This window comes from Hippopotamus amphibius, chromosome 3 (genome assembly GCF_030028045.1).
Source record: "Hippopotamus amphibius kiboko isolate mHipAmp2 chromosome 3, mHipAmp2.hap2, whole genome shotgun sequence".
Classification (NCBI taxonomy): Eukaryota; Metazoa; Chordata; class Mammalia; order Artiodactyla; family Hippopotamidae; genus Hippopotamus; species Hippopotamus amphibius.
In genome coordinates, this window is record NC_080188.1 from 179,731,598 (window position 1) to 179,741,631 (window position 10,034).

The window sequence follows — 10,034 nt, forward strand, 5'->3', positions numbered from 1 at the left end:
AATATCAAGGCTGCAAGAATAACACAATATTTCCTATATCCAAATATTTTACAGCTGTACCCAGAAAGGAAAAAATAAATAAATAAAAGGGGAAAAACCACATATGCTTGGTTAAGGGCTAACATTACCTGAGCAGCCAAAAATACAATAAAATATCCAAATTATTAGCATTAATTTAATACAATTATAACTTCAATAGTCACTTTGTCTTTGACAATGATTCCTTCAGCATAGGGATGAGTGCCCCAGGGCTGGTAGTAGAAGCTGCAGACCAGTGTCTCCCACCTGTGCATTGCCCTATATATACTGTGTACGTGTGTGTGTTTTTAAAATCTTTCCCACCATGCAAAGTTCTGTTAAGCAGATAGCAGGGAAGAACAACAACAAATTAAACAAGCCAATCGCTCGCTCTCTCTTTGGGATATGATTATTTCCCTTGTGCATGAAGTATTCAACAACAACATAAGAAAAGGAAAAGAATGATTTCTTCTGTATAACCCTAAACACACAAGGGGTCAGATTTAGCTGTAAGCACTTATACCCCTACTTCCAGGCATCATCATCAGATGTTTCACTGATGCCTGTTTCTGTGCCTGAGTCCTCAAACTCTGCTTTACAAGTGCTTTTGCAAGGGGAGAACAGGCTGGAATTTTGGCTCTGCAAGAAGCCATTCTTCCCAAAGCCATTTCTTCTCAGCTGCTCTGTCTTCATGTGGAACTCTTTGAGCTCATCCTCTGTGAGGGGGAGGCATTTCTCATCATTTTCAGGATACTCCTGCCATCCCATTGCTTTCAGTAACCTGTGCTCTGCTTCCCAAGAGTGAGAGAGGACCTCCGCTTCATCTTCTACAGGGAGAGCAAGATCATTCTGATGACAGCTTTCCTCTCCATTTTCCTTTCGTTCAGGTGTGCTGTTGTCCTCTGAATCCTCTAGCTTCTCACCATCTCTGCTCTCTGAGAAGTCTCCATTCCGGTCATCCTTCAGAGTCTTCAGGAACTCGCTCTTCCTGTTCAGTAGTTCTGTGGGTCAACTTGGTCAGATGAGAGGAGCTGATCTCAGCTGGGGGAGTGGTGCTAGCAGGGCTCTCTTTGGAAGAGCTTAAAACTATACCACCAGCCAGTACTACTGGTTTGGTAACAGAGATTGGACTGGTAAAAGCAGACTCCCGGCTAGAGGAAAGGGATCCTGATTTGGGTTCCTTTCCGTGAGCTTTCCATGCACTGGGTTTGGATGCAGGTGGTACAGGCTTAGGAACCAGGTTCTTATAGACACTTGGAACCATGGTTGATGATTTGTTTCCATTTGCATGGTGAGATCCTGGTGAGGTGAATACAGCAGAGAAGGCAGCAGCAGGATCTTCTTTGGAAACTTTTTTGATGACTAGCATTTTGGAGGACTGCTTGGCACTAGGAGGGTTTTCCCACACTCCAGAAAGGGTCCCAATAGGTCTGCATGGCTGATTCTGTTTGCCAGCTTCTGGATTCAAAGAAGGAAAGTCTTCCTCTTCAAACTGCAACTTTTCCACTTTATCATCTTTTTCCTCTTCCCTAATATCTGTAGGTGGCTTTTCCTGAAAGGCACAGCCTTTCCAGGAATGGAAGCTGCCATTCCAGGGGCGATGGTTCCCCGTGCCACCCCCACTCATACCATCGTGACCTCAGGAAGAGCTGTGCCTACCGGATGGGTTCCCTGTGATTCCAGCATATGCTCCCTTAGAGACACCAGAGTCCACAGAATCGTGGCAGAACAGGGAGGGCTGGTGCCAGGAATCTCCTGTCGTTCATAGAGGTCCATTGTTAAAAAAGCCATCAGAGGAATTATGTCGATGACAGCTTACTCCAAATCTACCATCTCCTCAGGGTAGGTGCTCTCCGTGTTTTCAAAGGTGGCTGTAGGTGACTTAGCTGACTGTGGTCAGCTAAATTGAGAAATTTAGCCAAGCAGGAACAAAGTCATGCTGCGCCATTTAGGTCCAGTGTCTCTTTTCAAAAGGTGAGGCATCCAATCCCAGGGCCAGGATCCCAGAGTGTAACCTCTGTGGTCCTGTTTCCTAAACATCTTGAGTCTGCCAGCTGGATTTCCACAAGGTTCTCTTGTTAAAAGTGTACTTAATTAGGCTGGCCAGCAGCACGCCTTATGGTGAAACACAAAGAAGCCAGGCTTTGTGTGGATCAATCTCTCAGTCCCCTCAATTGCTCATCTTAAACTACCTAGTTCCTGACATCCTTCCAAAAGTGGGAAGGGGAAAAGGGAAGGGGAAAAGGGAAGGGGAAGGGGAACGTAAAAAGTATTTGTTACATTTAAAAAAGGGGGGACGGGGAAAGATCTATGTCAATGCTTACCTCATTCAACCTCCTTGAGTGATGGTACTATGATGTTGCTTAAATAGTTGATACACGGACATTTGCACATTGAATGCAAACACTGTTCATAACAAGGTCATAGCTTAGAAAGACAGATGGACTTTTGTTTGGACAAATAATGTCATTGAAGTGATAGATCAAAAATAAAACATTGAAGAGTTATAAAAGATCTTCTGGGTAGTCAACTCTAGTAGCAAAACATCCATATTACAAAGCCCTTAATTTACAAATCTCATTATTCTTACACAACTGCTAAAAATTGTGGGCAAATATGTATTTATATTTTTCTTATCCTTTAAAATCTAAGGACATAAGAAACCTTGCTAAAAAAAAATATCAGACAGGAACTTGATATGCTTTTCCCTCTGAAGAATAGCAGCTCTCAAGACAAATTTCTTGGTATAAAGCTCCCAAATGTTTCTTCTTTTTCTTTCGTCTTCACTATTTATAAATTCACAGCAAAATTAAAACAAGTAGAAAGACAGGGCTTAAGGAACAGTCATGGAGAAAGTTCCAAAGTGAGGTTTTCTTCTCTTCAGTTTTCTGTATTTCACTCGTTCTGCCCCTTCCTGAAGACTAAATTGAGTTAATGGAAGTTAATAGGAATCTTCTGCTTTAGTAGAGAATTCACTTTGGATCCATTTCCATCGTTATTCCATCATTTTAAAGGCCACGGGAATCTATTACGGGCAGCAGCAGGGTTACATCTAGGGACCAGTCATGGCATCTGAGGGTGCGTCCCCAGTTTCCTGATCCAGCAGAAGTATAAAGCCCACAACCATAACAAAGCTCTTCCCAAAAAACCATAAGTGTTATTTTTAAAGTAGATGGAAAATGGTCTGAGCTGGAAATCTGGAGAAGCAGGAAGGAATAAAGTAAAAAACAAGGATAAATATAAGTGCATATTAACTGTATAAATAAGTAATAATAGTATCGTGAGCTTAAGCACAGACCTACATATCATACAACAAAATTAGTATATAAATTTGGAGGGTTAAAATTACAGTTAAAATGTTCCAAGTCCTGGGGAATTACCTGGTGTCCCAGTGGTTAGGACTTGACACCCTCACTGAGGTGAGCCTTGTTCAATCCCTGGTCAGGGAACTAAGATTCTGCAAGCTGCAGAGCATAGCCAAAAAAAAAAAAAAAAAAAAAAAAGAAAGAAAGAAAGAAAAGAAAATTTCCAAGTCCTACCATTATACATGATGAAAGAGAAATACAAATTTATCCTAAATTTTGATAAGTCAAATGTGCTTGCTATAATTTCAAGTAAAAGATGTATAACTAATATGTTAATAGAGAGGAAATTAGTATAATAAAAATAATAGTTTCAAAAGAAAAAAGAAAGGAAGGGAAAAGAGATAAAATAGATTAAATATATAGAAAACAAATAGTAAGATTAGATTTAAACTTAAATATGAATATATTTAATACCATAATTACACAAAATGTAAATGGATTAAATACTACAAGCAAATATGACAGTGTGAATAAGAAAACAAAAATTCAAAGAAGTATTGCTTATAATAGACTCCTTAAATGTAAGAATCCAAAAACTGACAGTGGGCAAGATACAAACACTAACCAAAAGAAAGCTTCTGAAGTCATATTAATATTAGATGCATAGATTTTAAGCAAAATGTATTAATAGAGATAAAAGAAAATAAGTGTACTTGGAAAAAAAAGGGAAATTTTAATAGCTTTTTCAGGACAGTGTGGACATTCTTTTTTGATACTATTTTCAAAGTAGATAAGTGATAATTTCTTAAAGGTTAGTTACAAAGTGGATTCTGCAACTGCATTGAACCTTTTATGCTTAGTGCTATTAAAATCCATTGGTCTACCTTGTACTTTAAATAAATGTTTTACCCATGAATGATTTTCTAACATCATATGTTGGTCACTTGGAAAATATTTGGTTCACTGAGTACATTAGTTTTCTATTGCTGCTACAACAAATTTCCATGAATTTGGTAGCTTAAAGCAACATTCATTTCTCAGTTTCCATGGATCAGAAGTCCAGATATTGTGTCTAAATTGGGTTCTCTGCTTAGATCTGACAAGACCAAAATCAAGGTAAGAGCTATGTGCATTGCATCCTGGAGACTCTGGGGAAGAATCCACTTCCAATCTCATTTGAAACATGAGCAAAGTTCATTTTCTTCCTACACTTTCTATGAGGTACCCTCTGTCTTCAAGCCAGGTAGAGCAGGTTGAGTCCTTTTTATTCTTCAAATCTCTCTTTCTCTGCTTTTTCTTTTCTCCTTGTTAAGGGCTTCTGCAATTTGGACCCATCCATATAATACAGGATACTCTTTGTATCTTAAAATCAACTTAATCATGAACATTAATTACATCTGCAAACTCCCTTTTGCCATGTAACATAACAAAATCATGTGACACCAGGTGCCAAAAGTTATGCGGTCAAAATTTAATCTATTATCCTGAGTTTTACAGCTCTTCCAATGTTGGTACATTTCATTAAACAATATTTAAAAACTACATTGACTGACACATCATCAGAAAAGACTTTATTGGGAAGTTGGCAAGATAAATGTCAAGATAAAAAGCTAATGCTAAGTTTGTTTTTTTTTTCCCTAGAATTCTAATTTCCACTTGAAATCTCAAATTTTACTACAGGCAATGATTTTTTTTTTCAGTTGGATTCTTTTAGTGATATGCTCACTTAGTTCACTTTTGACAAAATATATGACCAAATAACCAAATCCTGAATAACAATAGTTTGTCAATCATTCTTTCAAGTAAAAATAGTGTTTCATGAAATGAGTGGCTAGGTCAGCTTGCACCTCAAACAATCTTCAAATGCTTTCCCTTGAAACAATCATAATATTTTGGTATGTAGCAGAATTGCTTTACGCTTACTTCCCATTTTGTGACATAGTGTATAAGATGTATACACAAAGGTTGAGATTTAATAATATTAATAGCTTTTACTAAGCCATCAATGACAATATTACATGAAATGGGTACTTTTTCTTAACTGGATCCATGTGGCAGTGAAAACAAAAACAATAAGCAAATAAACAAAAAAACACAAAAAACTACTATTACCATTTAGTGTCAATACCAAGATTTGCGTTAAATCACCTGCAGTTTTTTTTTTTTTTTTTTTATTATTATTATTTTATTTTATTTTTTTGGGGGGTACACCAGGTTCAATCAACTGTTTTTATACACATATCCCCATATTCCCTCCCTTCCTTGACGCCCCCCCCTCGATTCCCCCCCACCCTCCCTGCCCCAGTCCTCTAAGGCATCTTCCATCCTCGAGTTGGACTCCCTTTGTTATACAACTTCCCACTGACTATTTTACAGTTGGTAGTATATATATGTCTGTACTACTCTCCCGCTTCTTCTCAGTTTCCCCTTCACCCCCCGCCCCCTCCCATACCTCGAGTTCTCCAGTCCATTCCCTGTATCTGCTTCCCTGTTCTTGTCACTGAGTTCATCAGTACCATTTTTAGATTCCGTATATGTGAGTTAGCATACAATATTTGTCTTTCTCTTTCTGACTTACTTCACTCTGTATGACAGATTGTAGTTCTATCCACCTCATTACATATAGCTCCATCTCATCCCTTTTTATAGCTGAGTAATATTCCATTGTATATATATGCCACATCTTCTGTATCCATTCATTTGTTGATGGGCATTTAGGTTGCTTCCATGCCCTGGCTATTGTAAAGAGTGCTGCAATAAACATTATGGTACAAGTTTCTTTTGGGATGATGGTTTTCTTTGGGTATATGCCCAGGAGTGGGATTACTGGATCATATGGTAGTTCTATTTGTAGTTTTTTAAGGAACCTCCAAATTGTTTTCCATAGTGGCTGTACCAACTTACAGTCCCACCAACAGTGCAGGAGAGTTCCCTTTTCTCCACACCCTCTCCAACATTTGTTGTTTCCAGACTTTGTGATGATGGCCATTCTGATTGGTGTGAGGTGATACCTCATTGTGGCTTTGACTTGCATTTCTCTGATGATGAGTGATGTTGAGCATCTTTTCATGTGTTTGTTGGCCATCTGTATGTCTTCTTTGGAGAAATGTCTATTTAGGTCTTCTGCCCATTTGTGGATTGGGTTATTTGCTTTTTTGGTATGAAGCTGCATGAGCTGCTTGTATATTTTGGAGGTTAATCCTTTGTCCGTTGTTTCATAGGCAATTATTTTTTCCCATTCTGAGGGTTGCCTTTTAGTCTTGTTTATGGTTTCTTTTGCTGTGCAAAAGCTTTTAAGTTTCATGAGGTCCCATTCCTTTATTCTTGATTTTATTTCCATGATTCTAGGAGGTGGGTCAAAAAGGATGTTGCTTTGATGTATGTCAAAGAGTGTTCTGCCTATGTTTTCCTCTAGGAGTTTGATAGTGTCTGGCCTTATATGTAGGTCTTTAATCCATTTGGAGTTTATTTTTGTGTATGGTGTTAGGAAGTGTTCTAATTTCATTCTTTTACATGTTGCTGTCCAATTTTCCCAGCACCACTTATTGAAGAGGCTGTCTTTTTTCCGTTGTATACTCGTGCCTCCTTTGTCAAAGATAAGGTGCCCATATGTGTTTGGGCTTACCTCTGAGTTCTCTATTCTGTTCCATTGATCTTCCTTTCTATTTTTGTGCCAGTACCATACTGTCTTGATCACTATGGCCTTGTAGTATAGTTTGAAGTCAGGAAGCCTGATTCCACCAACTCCATTTTTCCTTCTCAAGATTGCTTTGGCTATTCGGGGTCTTTTGCGTTTCCATACAAATCGTAAGATTTCTTGCTCTAGTTCTGTGAAAAATGCCATTGGTAATCTGATCGGGATTGCATTAAATCTGTAAATTGCTTTGGGTAGTACAGTCATTTTCACGATGTTGATCCTTCCAATCCAGGAACATGGTATATCCCTCCATCTGTTTATGTCATCTTTGATTTCTTTCATCAATGTCTTAAAGTTTTCTGCATACAGATCTTTTGCCTCCTTAGGCAGGTTTATTCCTAGGTATTTTATTCTTTTGGTTGCAATGGTGAATGGGAGAGTTTCCTTAATTTCTCTTTCTGCTCTTCCGTTGTTAGTGTATAGGAATGCAAGAGATTTCTGTGCATTAATTTTGTATCCTGCTACTTTACTAAACTCATCAATGAGTGCTAGCAGTTTTCTGGTAGAGTCTTTAGGGTTTTCTATATATAGTATCATGTCATCTGCAAAGAGTGATAATTTTACTTCTTCTTTTCCAATTTGGATTCCTTTAATTTCTTTTTCTTCTCTGATTGCTGTGGCTAACACTTCCAAAACTATGTTGAATAACAGTGGTGAGAGTGGACACCCTTGTCTTGTTCCTGTTCTTAGAGGGAATTCTTCCAGTTTTTCTCCATTGAGAACAATGTTGGCTTTTGGTTTGTCATATATGGCTTTTATTATGTTGAGGTAATTTCCTTCTATGCCCATTTTCTGGAGAGCTTTTATCATAAATGGATGTTGAACTTTGTCAAAAGCTTTTTCTGCATCTATTGAAATGATCATATGGTTTTTATCCTTCAATTTGTTGATATGATGTATCACGTTGATTGATTTGCGTATATTGAAGAATCCTTGCATCCCAGGGATAAACCCCACTTGATCATGGTGTATGATTTTTTTAATGTGCTGTTGCAGTCTGTTAGCTAGTATTTTGTTGAGGATTTTTGCATCTATATTCATCAGTGATATTGGTCTGTAGTTTTCTTTTTTTGTGACATCTTTGCCTGGTTTTGGTATCAGGGTGATGGTAGCCTCATAGAATGAGTTTGGGAGTGCTCCGCCTTCTGCAATATTTTGGAAGAGTTTGAGAAGGATAGGTGTTAACTCTTCTCGAAATGTTTGATAGAATTCGCCTGTGAATCCATCTGGTCCTGGGCTTTTGTGTGTTGGGAGATTTTTAATCACTGCCTCAATTTCTGTACTTGTGATTGGTCTGTTCATGGTTTCTATTTCTTCCTGGTTCACTCTTGGAAGATTGTATTTTTCTAAGAATGTATCCATTTCTTCCAGGTTATCCAATTGATTGGCATATAGTTGCTTGTAGTAGTCTCTCATGATGTTTTGTATTTCTGAGGTGTCCGTTGTGATTTCTCCTTTTTCATTTCTAATTCTGTTGATTTGCATCTTCTCCCTTTTTTTCTTGATGAGTCTGGCTAATGGTTTATCAATTTTGTTAATCTTCTCAAAGAACCAGCTTTTAGTTTTATTTATTTTTCTTATGGTTTCTTTCCTTTCTTTTTCATTTATTTCTGCTCTGATCTTTACGATTTCTTTCCTTCTGCTCACTTTGGGGTTTCTTTGTTCTTCTTTCTCTAGTTGTTTGAGGTGTAAGGTTAGGTTGTTTATTCGATCATTTTCTTGTTTCTTAAGGTAGGACTGTATTGCTATAAACTTCCCTCTTAGAACTGCTTTTGCTGCGTCCCATAGGTTTTGGGTTGTTGTGTTTTCGTTGTCATTTGTTTCTAGATACTTTTTGATTTCCTCTTTGATTTCTGTAGTGATTCCTTGGTTGTTTAATAGTGAATTGTTTAGCCTCCATGTGTTTGTATTTTTTGCAGTTTTTTTCCTGTAATTGATATCTAGTCTCATGGCGTTGTGGTCTGAGAAGATGCTTGATATGATTTCAATTTTCTTGAATTTGCTGAGGTTTGATTTGTGACCCAAGATGTGATCTATCCTGGAAAATGTTCCGTGTGCACTTGAGAAGAACGTGTAGTCTGTCGTTTTTGGATGGAATGTCCTATAAATATCAATTAAGTCGAGATGGTCTAATGTGTCATTTAAAGCTTGTGTGTCTTTATTTATTTTCTGTTTGGATGATCTGTCCATTGATGTAAGTGGGGTGTTCAAGTCTCCCACTATAATTGTGTTACTGTTGATGTCCCCTTTTATAGCTGTTAGCATTTGCCTTATGTATGGAGGTGCTCCTATATTGGGGGCATAGATATTTACCATTGTGATATGTTCTTCTTGGATGGATCCCTTGATCATTATGTAGTGCCCTTCCTTGTCTCTTTTAATAGTCTTTACTTTCAAGTCTAATTTGTCTGATATGAGTATTGCTACTCCAGCTTTCTTTTGACTTCCATTTGCATGGAATATCTTTTTCCATCCCTTCACTTTCAGTCTATATGTATCCCTTGGTCTGAAGTGGGTTTCTTGTAGGCAGCATATAGAAGGGTCTTGTTTTTGTATCCATTCAGCCAGTCTGTGTCTTTTGGTTGGAGCATTTAATCCATTTACATTTAAAGTGATTATTGACATGTGTGTTCCAATTACCATTTTCTTAATTGTTTTGGGTTTGTATTTGTAGGTGTTTTCCTTTTCTTGTGTTTCCTACTTAGAGAAGTTCCTTTAGCACTTGTTGTAAGGCTGGTTTGGTGGTGCTGAATTCTCTTAACTTTTGCTTGTCTGGAAAGCTTTTGATTTCTCCCTCAAATCTGAATGAGATTCTTGCTGGGTAAAGTATTCTTGGCTGTAGGTTTCTCTCTTTCAGGACTTTCAGTATATCCTGCCATTCCCTTCTGGCCTGCAGAGTTTCTGTAGAAAGGTCAGCTGTTATCCTGATGGGTTTTCCCTTATATGTTGTTTGTTGCTTTTCTCTTGCTGCTTTTAATATTTTTTCTTTGTGTTGAATTGTCGTTAGTTTGATT

At 37.8% G+C, this 10,034-nt stretch overlaps 1 pseudogene; it reads right to left on the minus strand.

Moving 5' to 3' along the window:
• Positions 1 to 543: 543 nt before the first annotated feature.
• Positions 544 to 1,966, minus strand: LOC130847865 (vasculin-like protein 1; annotated as a pseudogene).
• Between the last annotated feature and the right edge of the window lie 8,068 nt (positions 1,967 to 10,034).